The sequence below is a fragment of the Salmo trutta genome, chromosome 31 (genome assembly GCF_901001165.1).
Source record: "Salmo trutta chromosome 31, fSalTru1.1, whole genome shotgun sequence".
Classification (NCBI taxonomy): domain Eukaryota; kingdom Metazoa; phylum Chordata; class Actinopteri; order Salmoniformes; family Salmonidae; genus Salmo; species Salmo trutta.
Genome location: NC_042987.1, coordinates 41,846,272 through 41,863,880, shown reverse-complemented (window position 1 = coordinate 41,863,880; position 17,609 = coordinate 41,846,272).

Genomic DNA, 17,609 nt, shown 5'->3' with positions numbered 1-17,609 from the left:
GCAGCATACATAGTCATTGTAGCTTCTTCTAAGACAAGTGGCAAATCGTTTGTAAAAATAGAGAAGAGCAACGGCCCAAAAACCAACTGCCCTGAGGGACACCGTACTCTACATATCTGATGTTAGAGAAGCTTCTATTGAAGAACACTGTCTGGGTTCTATTGGATAAATAACTAACAATTTATGATCAATAACATCAAAGGCTGCACTGAATTCTAACAATACAGGTCCAACTATCATCTTACTGTCCATTCATTTTAACCAATCATCAGTCACCTGAGTCACTGCAGTACAAGCTAACGCAATAGAAGTGATCGGTGTGAGGTTTTCATGGATAATACACTAATATGTGGATAACAGATAGTATACAGCTGATATTACAAAGCTGTTGTCTTCTACAGCTCTCATGGCTCTAGAGAAATGGGAGCCTTAACTAATCAAAGGATTGGTGTGATTCCAAAAATGGAACCCTATTCCATATATAGTACACTACTACTAGTGTAGTACTAGTGCACTACTGGTCAAAAGTAGTGTACAATATATGGAATATTAGGGTGCCATTTTGGGATGCACACTTTGTTAATTGCCGAGTTTCGGAAGCACATTGCTGTCACTGTTAATGACATAAAAAAACATGCATTGGTCACATTTGCATCAGGTCACTAACAAGCACTACAGGAACATTACAATGCACAGTTCACTCAGTGGTCAACAGTGTTATTACTGTGGGCTGTACTATCATCCATCTTCTAATCTTGGTCCATCTCCTGATGTATAGGAATAGCCATGTAGAGATGAACACGTGTCTGTTCTTACTGTCACTCACTTTGCTGATAGCAGCTTTATTGAGGAAAGCTTGACTGATTGTGATATGTGGTTGTCCTTCCATAGCTAACTTGAGAGGAACTGTAAGTCGCTCTGGGTAAAACGTAAATGTAAAGATGTATACATTCAAACTGGTAAGGTACGCATTTCACAAATAGTTCTTGAACATTCTCAGATATTTGCTAGAATACATATGAAGACACTAAAAATATATATTTTTTCTACAAAATAACAGTCCATGAATATAGGCGACCAACTGTCATGAGCATTTCACATACCAGTATGTACCATGTTGGATTTCACCACTCCTTTCTCCATAGTTTGCAGGTCTCCACCTCTCCTACCATGTTGGATTTCACCACTCCTTTCTCCACAGTTTGCAGGTCTCCACCTCTCCTACCATGTTGGATTTCACCACTCCTTTCTCCACAGTTTGCAGGTCTCCACCTCTCCTACCATGTTGGATTTCACCACTCCTTTCTCCACAGTTTGCAGGTCTCCACCTCTCCTACCATGTTGGATTTCACCACTCCTTTCTCCATAGTTTGCAGGTCTCCACCTCTCCTACCATGTTGGATTTCACCACTCCTTTCTCCACAGTTTGCAGGTCTCCACCTCTCCTACCATGTTGGATTTCACCACTCCTTTCTCCACAGTTTGCAGGTCTCCACCTCTCCTACCATGTTGGATTTCACCACTCCTTTCTCCACAGTTTGCAAGTCTCCACCTCTCCTACCATGTTGGATTTCACCACTCCTTTCTCCACAGTTTGCAGGTCTCCACCACTCCTACCATGTTGAATTTCACCACTCCTTTCTCCACAGTTTGCAGGTCGCCACCTGTCCTACCATGTTGGATTTCAACACTCCTTTCTCCACAGTTTGCAGGTCTCCACCTCTCCTACCATGTTGGTTTTCACCACTCCTTTCTCCACAGTGTGCAGGTCTCCACCTCTCCTACCATGTTCGATTTCACCACTCCTTTCTCCACAGTGTGCAGGTCTCCACCTCTCCTACCATGTTGGATTTCACCACTCCTTTCTCCACAGGTTGCAGTTCTTCACCTGTCCTACCATGTTGGATTTCACCACTCCTTTCTCCACAGTTTGCAAGTCTCCACCTCTCCTACCATGTTGGATTTCACCACTCCTTTCTCCACAGTTTGCAGGTCTCCACCTCTCCTACCATGTTGGATTTCACCAGTCCTTTCTCCACAGTTTGCAGGTTTCCACTACTCCTACCATGTTGGATTTCACCACTCCTTTCTCCACAGTTTGCAGGTCTCCACCTCTCCTACCATGTTGGATTTCACCACTCCTTTCTCCACCGTTTGCAGGTCTCCACATGTCCTACCATTTTGGATTTCACCACTCCTTTCTCCACATTTTTTAAAACATTTTTAGTCATTTAGCAGACGCTCTTATCCAGAGCGACTTACAGTAGTAAATGCATACATTTCATAAATTTTTCCTCCGTACTGGCTCCACTGTTTGCGGGTCTCCACCTCTCCTACCATTTTGACACAGGTTGTAAAATTGGTTGTAAAACAAGTTCAGTAATGTTGTCAAGGTTAGAAACTGTTAGGGTGTTGGTCAGAGGGGTGAAGTGCTCTTATCCTCAGGCATCTCAGATCATTATTACTGTTTTAAAAGCTTTAACGTTATTGCCCTGTGCATTACCCCCTGTGTGAGTACTTCCTACGATGACCAAGAAGCTTAAATAATGTATATCTTTATGGGTTTACCCAATGTCCATATATTGGCCCATACATCTGCCCAGTCCCATACAGATGTCGGATCATAACTTGATCACTCTTTTGTTGCGGGGATTTTTCCTGGTGCATCAGGAAATTTAACTGAGCCTCGTGAGTCCATGAAAAAAAAGAGCAGTTGTCTTTCTCTCCATGCGAGGGTAGTCGAATCATTGGGATCAGGGCTTGCTGTCAAAATAATTCTCTCTCTCTCGCTCGCTCAAAACGCTACAGGCCTAGGTTCAATTACTGCAATATTCAAATGTACAAAAATGTATCTGAATTTCAGCCAAACACATCAACAACCATTGCTTTATATAGCTTAATAACACAAGATACACATTGGTCTCCAGTAGACTACGACATACAAGTGTCAAGTTTATTTTATGGTCAAAATTGAGTTCAGGGGTGGGCTAGCGATTAGGGCCACTACCTTTAGAGTGTACAAAACATTATGCTCTTTCCATGACATAGACTGGCCAGGTGAATACAGGTGAAAGTTCAATCAATGTAGACGAAGGGAAGGAGACAGGTTAAAGAAGGATTTTTAAGCCTTCTGAGACATGGATTGTGTATGTGATGCCATTCAGAGGGTGAACGGGGTATGATAGTAGGTGCCAGGCATGGTTTGTGTTAAGAACTGCAACGCTGCTGGGTTTTTCATGCTCAACAGTTTCCAGTGTGTAACAAGAATGGTCCACCAACCAAAGGACATCCAGCCAACTTGACACAACTGTGGAAAGCATTGGAGTCAACATGGGCCAGCTTCCCTGTGGAACACTTTCGACACCTTGTAGAGTCCATGCCCCAACGAATTGAGGCTGTTCTGAGGACAAAGTGTACCACTCGCGACATGATATATTAATTGTTTCACTGTTCGCACTGTAGACATTCTAATAAAAGCAATCAGCATTTATCGTTATTTATCCCCCCCCCCCCCCAGAAAGACCATTGTGTAAAAGCACTGTGATCCTTCTGTGAAATCATCCTATCCTGCCACACTGATTCCAGTTGTTATGTGGGGTAATAACTAATCTTGACATAGGTCTTGGTAGTGGTGGTCAGCTAGTAATCACATTACGTAGCCTAGGCTAGTCATTTCCCTGCTGAATTTGAAACATTTGATGACATTTTTCAAATCCAAAAATCCAGTGAAAGATGGTGAATCGAACCAAGAATGAGCCAGAGAACTGTCGGTGCCGGAGGAGAGGAGTGAGGGGCAAACTGTTCCTGATGGCGATGCCTTAGCTAGAAGTGTTGCTAATCCCTCCACTAGCTAGCAGCGTTGCTAACCCCTCCACTAGCTAGCAGCGTTGCTAATCCCTCCACTAGCTAGCAGCGTTGCTAATCCCTCCACTTGCTAGCAGCGATGCTAATCCCTCCACTAGCTAGCAGCGATGCTAATCCCTCCACTAGCTAGCAGCGATGCTAATCCCTCCACTAGCTAGCAGCGATGCTAATCCCTCCACTAGCTAGCAGCAATGCTAATCCCTCCACTAGCTAGCAGCGATGCTAATCCCTCCACTAGCTAGCAGCGATGCTAACCCCTCCACTAGCTAGCAGCGATGCTAATCCCTCCACTAGCTAGCAGCGATGCTAACCCCTCCACTAGCTAGCAGCGATGCTAACCCCTCCACTAGCTAGCAGCGATGCTAATCCCTCCACTAGCTAGCAGCTATGCTAACCCCTCCACTAGCTAGCAGCGATGCTAATCCCTCCACTAGCTAGCAGCGATGCTAATCCCTCCACTAGCTAGCAGCGATGCTAACCCCTCCACTAGCTAGCAGCGATGCTAATCCCTCCACTAGCTAGCAGCGATGCTAATCCGTCCAGTTCAGCATCACCACCTCCATTAGCTAGTAGGCATACTAGCCAGTCAGACTCAGCGGGAGAGGGAGACGGGGAGCTAGTGGGGAGGGGGGCAGTGCATCCTCCGACGAAATGCTCGGAGCAGGTGTAATTTGCAGTTCAATAACAAGCAAACATATAACCCCTGGCTTGTCATGCAGAATTCAAAGTTGAGCTGTACAAGCATTATGGCCCACCCTCCATATGGAGCCTCCAGACAGCATTATGTCCCACCCTCTATATGGAGCCTCCAGACAGCATTATGTCCCTCCCTCCAGACAGCATTATGTCCCACCCACCATATGGAGCCTCCAGACAGCATTATGTCCCACCCTCCAGACAGCATTATGTCCCACCCACCATATGGAGCCTCCAGACAGCATTATGTCCCACCCTCCAGACAGCATTATGTCCCTCCCTCCATATGGAGCCTCCAGACAGCATTATGTCCCACCCTCCAGACAGCATTATGTCCCTCCCTCCATATGGAGCCTCCAGACAGCATTATGTCCCACCCTCCAGACAGCATTATGTCCCACCCTCCAGACAGCATTATGTCCTACCCTCCATATGGAGCCTCCAGACAGCATTATGTCCCACCCTCCATATGGAGCCTCCAGACAGCATTATGGCCCACCCTCCAGACAGCATTATGTCCCACCCTCCATATGGAGCCTCCAGACAGCATTATGTCCCACCCTCCATATGGAGCCTCCAGACAGCATTATGTCTCACCCACCATATGGAGCCTCCAGACTGCATTAAGTACTGCCTGTATTGGCGAGGGAATTGATTCTGGCCCGCGTCCTTCTGGCTCAAATAACTCAATCCCCCCCAGGGTTATTTTACCCCTGATCTTGATATCAAATGAGCATACCAGACACTTTGGATAAGATAAATAGGAAACCAATAAAATAATAAAAATAGGCTACATCAACATTAGTTTCCATTCATACAAATTGTCGGGCAATTTGCCACAGTAGATTGGCCGTGGTAAACTATAAAATTCTTTATTTTTATTGTACAGAATGCTTGTCAAATAGATAATAACCCTTAGTCTGTTCTAAAAGGACTAAATTGTTCCCGTGACAATACCAACCAGAGGGCAAACATATCTTAAAAGACTTTGGTTGTAAGCAGGACTAATAGCTGATTTATGCTTGATCCGGCATGGCTGTCTGGAGGCTCCATATGGAGGGTGGGACATAACGCTGTCTGGAGGCTCCATATGGAGGGAGGGACATAATGCTGTCTGCAGGGTGGGACATAACGCTGTCTGGAGGCTCCATATGGAGGGTGGGACATAATGCTGTCTGGAGGCTCCATATGAAGGGTGGGACATAATGCTGTCTGGAGGGTGGGACATAACGCTGTCTGGAGGCTCCATATGGAGGGTGGGACATAATGCTGTCTGGAGGGTGGGACATAATGCTGTCTGGAGGCTCCATATGGAGCGTGGGACATAATGCTCTCTGGAGGCTCCATATGGAGGGTGGGACATAATGCTGTCTGGAGGCTCCATATGGAGGGTGGGACATAATGCTGTCTGGAGGCTCCATATGGAGGTTGGGACATAATGCTGTCTGGAGGGTGGGACATAATGCTGTCTGGAGGCTCCATATGGAGGGTGGGACATAATGCTGTCTGGAGGCTCCATATGGAGGGTGGGACATAATGCTGTCTGGAGGCTCCATATGGAGGGTGGGCCATAATGCTGTCTGGAGGCTCCATATGGAGGGTGGGACATAATGCTGTCTGGAGGCTCCATATGGAGGGTGGGACATAATGCTGTCTGGAGGCTCCATATGGAGGGTGGGACATAATGCTGTCTGGAGGCTCCATATGGAGGGTGGGACATAATGCTGTCTGGAGGCTCCATATGGAGGGTGGGCCATAATGCTGTCTGGAGGCTCCATATGGAGGGTGGGACATAATGCTGTCTGGAGGCTCCATATGGAGGGTGGGACATAATGCTGTCTGGAGGCTCCATATGGAGGGTGGGACATAATGCTGTCTGGAGGCTCCATATGGAGGGTGGGACATAATGCTGTCTGGAGGCTCCATATGGAGGGTGGGACATAATGCTGTCTGGAGACTCCATATGGAGGGTGGGCCATAATGCTGTCTGGAGGCTCCATATGGAGGGTGGGCCATAATGCTGTCTGGAGGCTCCATATGGAGGGTGGGCCATAATGCTGTCCATAAGGATGCCGTTTACTCATCGCCCAGGGGTAATAGGAGAGATGTTTCCTGAAAACACTTTGAGATTAGGTAAACAAAACAAAACAAACGCATATCCTGGATGGCAGAGTAACAGTATTCAACGGGAACATTGAATGGACGTTGATTTATAGGTAGTTTAATGCTATGATACTAAAAGTACATTTACTAAACAACAAGAAACATCCTCAGTCAGTCAATTTTTATATTCTTCGATTTCCAGGTTAAGAACAGTATCTCAGCTTTAATATCTCTCCAGTTCAGTCAAACAAAATGTGTCGTGTTCTGTGATAATGATGAGTCTAAAAAATAAAAAATGTACATGATTGTTGACGTTTTAGTTGTTCTGTTACCACTGAGATACAGATGTGTTTTCAGCCTTCGAACACAGAGGATGACCACCCAAGAACCTACTTAAACAGGCCACACACACACACACACACACACACACACACACACACACACACACACACACACACACACACACACACACACACACACACACACACACACACACACACACACACACACACACACACACACCATCAGGAGTAGGCTACAGAGCCACTTTAATAGACAAAGTGCATCCATGTGGATATTGAAGAACGAATGGTGTGTATTTCACACTGAATTACTGTCTGCAGGAATGTGATGGGGTGATTGTACTTGCACTCCCTTTGGAAATTATTCTCATGTTATTTCTGTATATTATGTTGTTTATATTATGTTGTTTATATTATGTTGTTTATATTATGTTGTTTATATTATGTTGTTTATATTATGTTGTTTATATTATGTTGTTTATATCATGTTGTTTATATTATGTTGTTTATATTATGTTGTTTATATCATGTTGTTTATATTATGTTGTTTATATTATGTTGTTTCTGTATATTATGTTGTTTATATTATGTTGTTTATATTATGTTGTTTATATTATGTTGTTTCTGTATATTATGTTGTTTATATTATGTTGTTTCTGTATATTATGTTGTTTATATTATGTTGTTTATATTATGTTGTTTATATCATGTTGTTAATATTATGTTGTTTATATTATGTTGTTTCTGTATATTATGTTGTTTATATTATGTTGTTTCTGTATATTATGTTGTTTCTGTATATCGTGTTGTTTATATTATGTTGTTTATATCATGTTGTTTCTGTATATCGTGTTGTTTATATTACGTTGTTTATATCATGTTGTTTATATCAGACAACAACACAGAGTTACACATGGAGTAAACAATAAACAATAAACAAGCCAATATCACAATAAACAAGTCAATGACACAGTAGAAAAAAATGAAAGTCTAAATACAGTGTGTGCAAAAGGCATGAGGAGGTAGACAATAAATAGGCCATATTAGCAAAAATGTGAGTGGTGTACTCACTTTTGTGATATACTGTATGTGTATATAGGTATTTAAATATATCATTTTTTTATTTAACCTTTATTTAACCAGGTAGGCTAGTTGAGAACAAGTTCTCATTTACAACTGCGTCCTGGCCAAGATAAAGCAAAGCAGTGTGACAGACAACAACACAGTTACACATGGAGTAAACAATAAACAAGCCAATAACACAATAAACAAGTCAATGACACAGTAGAAAAAAAAGAAAGTCTATATACAGTATGTGCAAAAGGCATGAGGAGGTAGGCAATAAATAGGCCATAGCAGTGAATAATTACAATTTAGCAGATTAACACTGGAGTGATAAATGAGCAGATGATGATTTGCAAGTAGAAATACTGGTGTGCAAAAGAGCAGAAAAGTAAATAAAATAAAAACAGTATGGGGATGAGGTAGGTAGATTGGGTGGGCAATTTACAGATGGACTAAGTACAGTTGCAGCGATCGGTTAGCAGCTCAGGTAGCTGATGTTTAAAGTTAGTGAGGGAAATAAAAGTCTCCAACTTCAGCGATTTTTGCAATTCGTTCCAGTCACTGGCAGCAGAGAACTGGAAGGAAAGGCTACGGAGAGAAGGTACGGTGGGATTCGAAATGGTCAGTGATCTGTTTATTAATTTGGCTTTCGAAGACTTTAGATATGCAGGGCAGGATGGAAATAGGTCTGTAACAGTTTGGGTTAGAGGGGGATGACCGCGGCAGCCTTACCACCCGGGGGTGGCCCGTTAGGAAGTCCAGGATCCAGTTGCATAGGGAGGTGTTTAGTCCCAGGGTCCTTAACTTCTTTTTTTGTTGAGGGTCAGAATGACAGATTTTTACCTTGTCAGCTCAGGGATTCGATCCAGCAACCTTTCGGTTACTGGCCCAATGCTCTAAGCACCTGCTGCCCCTTATTGATGACATTTGAGGGCAGTATGGTGTTAAAATCTGAGCTGTCGTCAATGAATTCCATTCTCACATAGGTGTTCCTTTTGTCCAGGTGAACAGACAGATATAGGGGAGGTAAGGAGAGCAGGTGATTTAGTCCAGGTGAGTCCAATGAATCGCTAATACGCGTGACTAGGGAAGCAGGTGTGCGTAATGATGGTGACAGGAGTGCGTAGTGCTGGGCAACCTGGCACCCTCGAGTGCAAGGGAGGGAGAGTGGGAGCAACTATGACAGTAGACCCCCCCCCCCAGGGGCGCCACCCGGTGTCCCACCTGGGCGAGCCTAATGCGCCGGCCGAAGTATGGGCGCCGGAAAGCCGGCTGGGGGCGTAAAAGCCAGACGAACCGGCAGAGGCATGGGAGCCAGACGAACCGGCTGAGGGATGGGAGCCTGGGGAACCGGCTGAGGCGTGGGAGCCTGACGAACCGGCTGAGGCGTGGGAGCCTGGCGAACCGGCTGAAGCGTGGGAGCCTGGCGAACCGGCTGAGGCGTGGGAGCCTGGCGAACCGGCTGAGGCGTGGGAGCCTGGCGAACCGGCTGAGGCGTGGGAGCCTGGCGAACCGGCTGAGGGCGTGGGAGCCTGACGAACCGGCTGAGGCGTGGGAGCCTGGCGAACCGGCTGAGGCGTGGGAGCCTGACGAACCGGCTGAGGCGTCGGGAGCCTGGCGAACCGGCTGAGGCGTGGGAGCCTGACGAACCGGCTGAGGCGTGGGAGCCTGGCGAACCGGCTGAGGCGTGGGAGCCTGGCGAACCGGCTGAGGCGTGGGAGCCTGGCGAACCGGCTGAGGCGTGGGAGCCTGGCGAACCGGCTGAGGGGTGGGAGCCTGACGAGCCGGCTGAGGCGTAAAACCTGGACGATCTGGCTGAGGCCTGACGTGGGATGGGAACCTGCCGAGCCAACCAGGGCAAGGAAACCTCTCGAGCCAGCTAGGGCGAAGAAGCCCGACTAGCCAGCTAGGTCATGGAAGCCCGAATTGCCAGCTAGGTCATGGAAGCCCGACTAGCCAGCTAGGTCATGGAAGCCCGACTAGCCAGCTAGGTCATGGAAGCCCGACGAGCCAGCTAGGTCATGGAAGCCCGACTAGCCAGCTAGGTCATGGAAGCCCGACTAGCCAGCTAAAGCACCCCTGGTTCCATATTATGTTGTTTATATTATGTTGTTTAAATTATGTTGTTTCTGTATATTATGTTGTTTATATTATGTTGTTTAAATTATGTTGTTTCGGTATATTATGTTGTTTATATTATGTTGTTTCTGTATATTATGTTGTTTATATTATGTTGTTTATATTATGTTGTTTAAATTATGTTGTTTCTGTATATTATTTTGTTTCTGTATATTATATTGTTTCTGTGTATTATGTTGTTTATATTATGGTGTTTATATTATGTTGTTTATATTATGTTGTTTCTGTATATTATGCTGTTTCTGTATATTATGTTGTTTCTGTGTATTATGTTGTTTATATTATGGTGTTTATGTTATGGTTTTTTTGTATATTATGGGTCTTTGCACCGACAGAGATGGCCTCCTCGCTTCGTGTTCTTAGGAAACTTTGCAGTATTTTGTTTTTTTATGTGTTATTTCTTACACTGTTACCCCAGGAAATCTTAAGTCTTATTACATACAGTCGGGAGGAACTATTGGATATAAGAGCAACGTCAACTTACCAACATTATGACCAGGAAAACGACTTTCCTGAAGCTGATCCTCTGTTTGGTCCACCACCCAGGACAATGGATCTAATCCCAGCTGGAGACCCAAAACAACGGCGCCACAGAAGGGGCAGACGGAGCGGTCTTCTGGTCAGGCTCTGTAGACGGGCACATCGCCCACCGTTCCCACATCGCCCACCGTATACTACTCGCCAATGTCCAGTCTCTTGACAATAAGGTAGACATAATCCGAGCAAAGGTTGCCTTCCAGAGAGACATCAGAGATTGTAACATTCTCTGTTTCACGGAAACGTGACTCACTCGGGATACATTATCAGAGTCGGTACAGCCACCTGGTTTCTTCACGCATCGTGCCGACAGAAACAAACATCTCTCCGGTAAGAAGAAGGGCGGGGGTGTATGCCTTATGATTAACGAGACGTGGTGTGATCATAACAACATACAGGAACTCAAGCCTAGAATTCCTTACAATCAAATACCGACCACATTATCTACCAAGAGAATTCTCTTCGATTATAATCACAGTCGTATATAGCCCCCCCCCCCCCAGGCAGACACATCGACGGCCCTGAAAGAACTTTATTGGACTTCATGTAAACTGGAAACCACATATCCTGAGGCTGCATTTATTGTAGCTGGGGATTTTAACAAGGCTAATCTGAAAACAAGGCTCCCCAAATTCTATCAGCATATCGAATGTGCAACCTGGGCTGGCAAAAGTCTGGATCGTTGTTAGTCTAACTTCCGCGAAGCATACAATGCCCTCCTTTTGGAAAATCTGACCATGACTCCATTTTGTTGCTTCCAGCCTATAGACAGAAACTAAAACAGGAAACGCCCGTGCTCAGGTCCGTTCAACGCTGGTCCGAACAATCTGATTCCACGCTTCAAGATTGCTTTGATCACATGGACTGGGATATGTTCCAGATAGCCTCGGACAACAACATTAATGTATTGGCTGATTCGGTGAGCGAGTTTATTAGCAAGTGCATCGGTGATGTTGTACCTACGGTGATTATTAAAACCTTCCGCAACCAGAAACCGTGGATTGATGGCAGCATTCGCGCAAAACTGAAAGCACGAACCACTGCTTTTAATCAGGGCAAGGCGAACGGAAACATGACCGAATATAAACAGTGTAGCTAGTCCCTCCACAAGGCAATCAAACAAGCTAAGCGTCAGTATAGAGACAAAGTAGAGTCGCAATTCAACGGCTCAGACACGAGAGGTATTTGGCAGGGTCTACAGTCAATCACGGACTACAAAAAGAAAACCAGCCGCGCCGTGGACCCCGATGTCTTGCTCCCAGACAAACTAAACAACTTCTTTGCTAGCTTTAAGGACAATACAGTGCCACTGACACGGCCCGCTACCAAAACCTGCGGGCTCTCCTTCACCGCAGCCAACGTGAGTAAAACATTTAAACGTGTTAACCCTCGCAAGGCTGCTGGCCCAGACGACATCCCCGGCCGCATCCTCAGAGCATGCGCTGGTGTGTTTAAGGACATATTCAATCAATCCCTATCCCAGTCTGCTGTTCCCACATGCTTCAAGAGGGCCACCACTGTTCCTGTTCCCAAGAAAGCTAAGGTAACTGAGCTAAACGACTATCGCCCCGTAGCACTCACTTCCGTTATCATGAAGTGCTTTGAGTGACTAGTCAAGGATCATATCACCTCCACCCTACCTGACACCCTAGACCCACTCCAATTTGCTTACTGCCCCAATAGGTCCACAGACGACACAATCACCATCACACTGCACACTGCCCTAACCCATCTGGACAGAGGAATATCTATGTAAGAAAACCAGCTCATCGACTACAGGTCAGCATTTAACACCATAGTACCCTGCTAACTCGTCATTAAGCTCGAGAACCTGGGTCTCAACCCCACCCTGTGCAATTGGGTACTGGACTTCCTGACGGGACGCCCCCAGGTGGTGAGGGTAGGAAACAACATCTCCACCCCGCTGATCCTCAACACCGGGGACCCACAAGGGTGCGTTCTCAGCCCTCTCCTGTACTCCCTGTTCACCCATGACTGCGTGGCCATGCACGCCTCCAACTCAATCATCAAGTTTGCAGACGACACTACAGTGGTAGGCTTGATTACCAACAATGACGAGACAGCCTACAGGGAGGAGGTGAGGGCCCTCGGAGTGTGGTGTCAGGAAAATAACCTCACACTCAACGTCAACAAAACAAAGGAGATGATCGTGGATTTTAGGAAACAGCAGAGGGAGCAGCCCCCTATCCGCATCGAAGGGACAGTAGTGGAGAAGGTGGAAAGTTTTAAATTCCTCGGCGTACACATTACGGACAAACTGAAATGGTCCACCCACACAGACAAAAGTGGCAGTAATAAAGCCTCTCTTGAAAAAAACGAATCTTGACCCAGAAATTATAAAAAAAACTATCGGCCTATATCGAATCTTCCATTCCTCTCAAAAAATTTTGAAAAACCTGTTGCACAGCAACTCACTGCCTTCCTGAAGACAAACAATGTATACGAAACGCTTCAGTCTGGTTTTAGACCCCATCATAGCACTGAGACTGCACTTGTGAAGGTGGTAAATGATCTTTTAATGACGTCAGACCGAGGCTCTGCATCTGTCCTCGTGCTCCTAGATCTTTGTGCCGCTTTTGATACCATCGATCACCACATTCTTTTGGAGAGATTGGAAACCCAAATTGGTCTACATGGACAAGTTCTGGCCTGGTTTAGATCTTATCTGTCGGAAAGATATCAGTTTGTCTCTGTGAATGGTTTGTCCTCTGACAAATCAATTGTAAATTTCGGTGTTCTTCAAGGTTCCGTTTTAGGACCACTATTGTTTTCACTATACATTTTACCTCTTGGGGATGTCATTCGAAAACATAATGTTAAATTTCACTGCTATGCGGACGACACACAGCTGTACATTTCAATGAAACATGGTGAAGCTCCAAAATTGCCCTCGCTAGAAGCCTGTGTTTCAGACATAAGGAAGTGGATGGCTGCAAACTTTCTACTTTTAAACTCGGACAAAACAGAGATGCTTGTTCTAGGTCCCAAGAAACAAAGAGATCTTCTGTTGAATCTGACAATTAATCTGGATGGTTGTACAGTCGTCTCAAATAAAACTGTGAAGGACCTCGGCGTTACTCTGGACCCTGATCTCTCTTTTGAAGAACATATCAAGACTGTTTCAAGGACAGCTTTTTTCCATCTACGTAACATTGCAAAAATCAGAAACTTTCTGTCCAAAAATGACGCAGAAAAATTTATCCATGCTTTTGTTACTTCTAGGCTGGACTACTGCAATGCTCTACTTTCCGGCTACCCGGATAAAGCACTAAACAAACTTCAGTTAGTGCTAAATACGGCTGCTAGAATCCTGACTAGAACCCAAAAAATTTTATCATATTACTCCAGTGCTAGCCTCCCTACACTGGCTTCCTGTTAAGGCAAGGGCTGATTTCAAGGTTTTACTGCTAACCTACAAAGCATTACATGGGCTTGCTCCTACCTATCTTTCCGATTTGGTCCTGCCGTACATACCTACACGTACGCTACGGTCACAAGACGCAGGCCTCCTAATTGTCCCTAGAATTTCTAAGCAAACGGCTGGAGGTAGGGCTTTCTCCTATAGAGCTCCATTTTTATGGAATGGTCTGCCTACCCATGTGAGAGACGCAGACTCAGTCTCAACCTTTAAGTCTTTACTGAAGACTTATCTCTTCAGTAGGTCCTATGATTAAGTATAGTCTGGCCCAGGAGTGTGAAGGTGAACGGAAAGGCTGGAGCAACGAACCGCCCTTGCTGTCTCTGCCTTGCCGGTTCCCCTCTTTCCACTGGGATTCTCTGCCTCTAACCCTATTACAGGGGCTGAGTCACTGGCTTACTGGTGTTCTTCCATGCCGTCCATGGGAGGGGTGCGTCACTTGAGTGGGTTGAGTCACTGACGTGGTCTTCCTGTCCGGATTGGCGCCCCCCCCTTGGGTTGTGCCGTGGCGGAGATCTTTGTGGGCTATACTCTGCCTTGTCTTAGGACGGTAAGTTGGTGGTTGTAGACATCCCTCTAGTGGTGTGGGGGCTGTGCTTTGGCAAAGTGGGTGGGGTTATATCCTGCCTGTTTGGCCCTGTCCGGGGGTATCATCGGATGGGGCCACAGTGTCTTCTGATCCCTCCTGTCTCAGCCTCCAGTATTTATGCTGCAGTAGTTTATGTGTCGGGGGGCTAGGGTCAGTCTGTTACATCTGGAGTATTTCTCTTGTCTTATCCGGTGTCCTGTGTGAATTTAAATATCCTCTCTCTAATTCTCTCTTTCTCTCTTTCTTTCTTTCTCTCGGAGGACCTGAGCCCTAGGACCATGCCTCAGGACTACCTGGCATGATGACTCCTTGCTGTCCCCAGTCCACCTGGCCATGCTGCTGCTCCAGTTTCAACTGTTCTGCACCCTGACCTGTTCACCGGACGTGCTTGTTGCACCCTTCGACAACTACTATGATTATTATTATTTGACCATGCTGGTCATTTATGAACATTTTAACATCTTCACCATGTTCTGTTATAATATCCACCCGGCACAGCCAGAAGAGGACTGGCCACCCCTCATAGCCTGGTTCCTCTCTAGGTTTCTTCCTAGGTTTTTGGCCTTTCTAGGGAGTTTTTCCTAGGGAGTTTTTCCTAGCCACCGTGCTTCTTTCACATGCATTGCTTGCTGTTTGGGGTTTTAGGCTGGGTTTCTCTACAGCACTTTGAGATTTCAGCTGATGTACGAAGGGCTATATAAATACGTTTGATTTGATTTGATTAGATTTTGGTGAAGAAGGCGCAACAGCGCCTCTTCAACCTTAGGAGGGTGAATAAATTTGGCTTGTCACCAAAAACACTCACAAACTTTTACAGATGCACAATCGAGAGCATCCTGTCGGGCTGTATCACCGCCTGGTACGGCAACTGCTCCGCCCACAACCGCAAGGTTCTCCAGAGGGTAGTGAGGTCTGCACAACGCATCACCGGGGGCAAACTACCTGCCCTCCAGGGCACATACACCACCCGATGTCACAGGAAGGCCAAAAAGATCATCAAGGACAACAACCTCCCGAGCCACTGCCTGTTCACCCCGCTATCATCCAGAAGGCGAGGTCAGTACAGGTGCATCAAAGCTGGAACCAAGAGACTGAAAAACAGCTTCTATCTCAAGGCCATCAGACTGTTAAACAGCCGTCACTAACATTGAGTGGCTGCTGCCAAAATGCTGACTCAAATCTCTGGCCATTTTAATAATTAAAAATTGGATGTAATAAATGTATCACTAGTCACTTTAAACAATACCACTTTATATAATGTTTACATACCCTACATTACTCATCTCATATGTATATACTGTACTCTATACCATCTACTGCATCTTGCCTATGCCGTTCGGCCATCGCTCATCCATATATTTATATGTACATATTCTTATTCATTCCTTTACACTTGTGTGTACAAGGTAGTTGCTGTGACATTGTTAGATTACTAGTTAGATATTACTGCATGGTTGGAACTAGAAGCACAAGCATTTCGCTACACTCGCATTAACATCTGCTAACCATGTGTATGTGACAAATAACATTTGATTTGATTAATGTTGTTTCTGTATATTATGTTTCTGTATATTATGTTGTTTATATTATGTTGTTTATATTATGTTGTTTATATTATGTTGTTTATATTATGTTGTTTATATTATGTTGTTTCTGTATATTATGTTGTATATATTATGTTGTTTCTGTATATTATGTTGTTTCTGTATATAATGTTGTTTCTGTATATAATGTTGTTCATATTATGTTGTTTCTGTATATTTTGTTGTTTATATTTTGTTGTTTATATTATGTTGTTTATATTATGTTGTTTATATTATGTTATTTCTGTATATTATGTTGTTTCTGTATATTATGTTGTTTATATTATGTTGTTTATATTATGTTGTTTATATTATGTTGTTTCTGTATATTATGTTGTTTATATTATGTTGTTTATATTATGTTGTTTCTGTATATTATGTTGTTTCTGTATATTATGTTGTTTATATTATGTTGTTTATATTATGTTGTTTATATTATGTTGTTTCTGTATATTATTTTGTTTCTGTATATTATGTTGTTTATATTATGTTGTTTCTGTATATTATGTTGTTTATATTATGTTGTTTATATTATGTTGTTTCTGTATATTATGTTGTTTCTGTATATTATGTTGTTTATATTATGTTGTTTATATTATGTTGTTTCTGTATATTATGTTGTTTCTGTATATTATGTTGTTTATATTATGTTGTTTATATTATGTTGTTTATATTATGTTGTTTCTGTATATTATGTTGTTTATATTATGTTGTTTATATTATGTTGTTTCTGTATATTATGTTGTTTATATTATGTTGTTTGTGGATATTATGTTGTTTCTGTATATTATTGCATCTGCTTCCTGACTCACAGCCCCGTTATTATAGTTGTTTCTGGATATAATGTGGTTTTGAGGTTTGAAAGACAACATACTGTAAGTGGTTAGTCTCATTTTTTTTTTTAGTTTGTCCGAGAAACCATAAAAACAATGCACTTAACCTTAATTGCTCCAGGGTTGCGTTGATAATGCAGACCCTGGCCGTGACCCCACTCTCCCAGGTTGTCTCAGGGGGACTTGGGATATGCCAACGAAATACATTTCCAATTCACACATGCGTATTAATACACACTTGTACATGTGTGAAATAGGACAAATATAAGTACCCACCAAAATGATGATTATTATTATTATTAGATAACAAATGGAGAAGAGAAATCCGGTTCAGTAAATGATGTAAAGTTTGAAGTAACAGTATAATGTGGCAGTAGATAGACTACTTCAGGTTTCATGTCAACTCTCTAATACTGATCCTCAGTAGTAGTTAACGAATACAATACCACAGTCTACAAT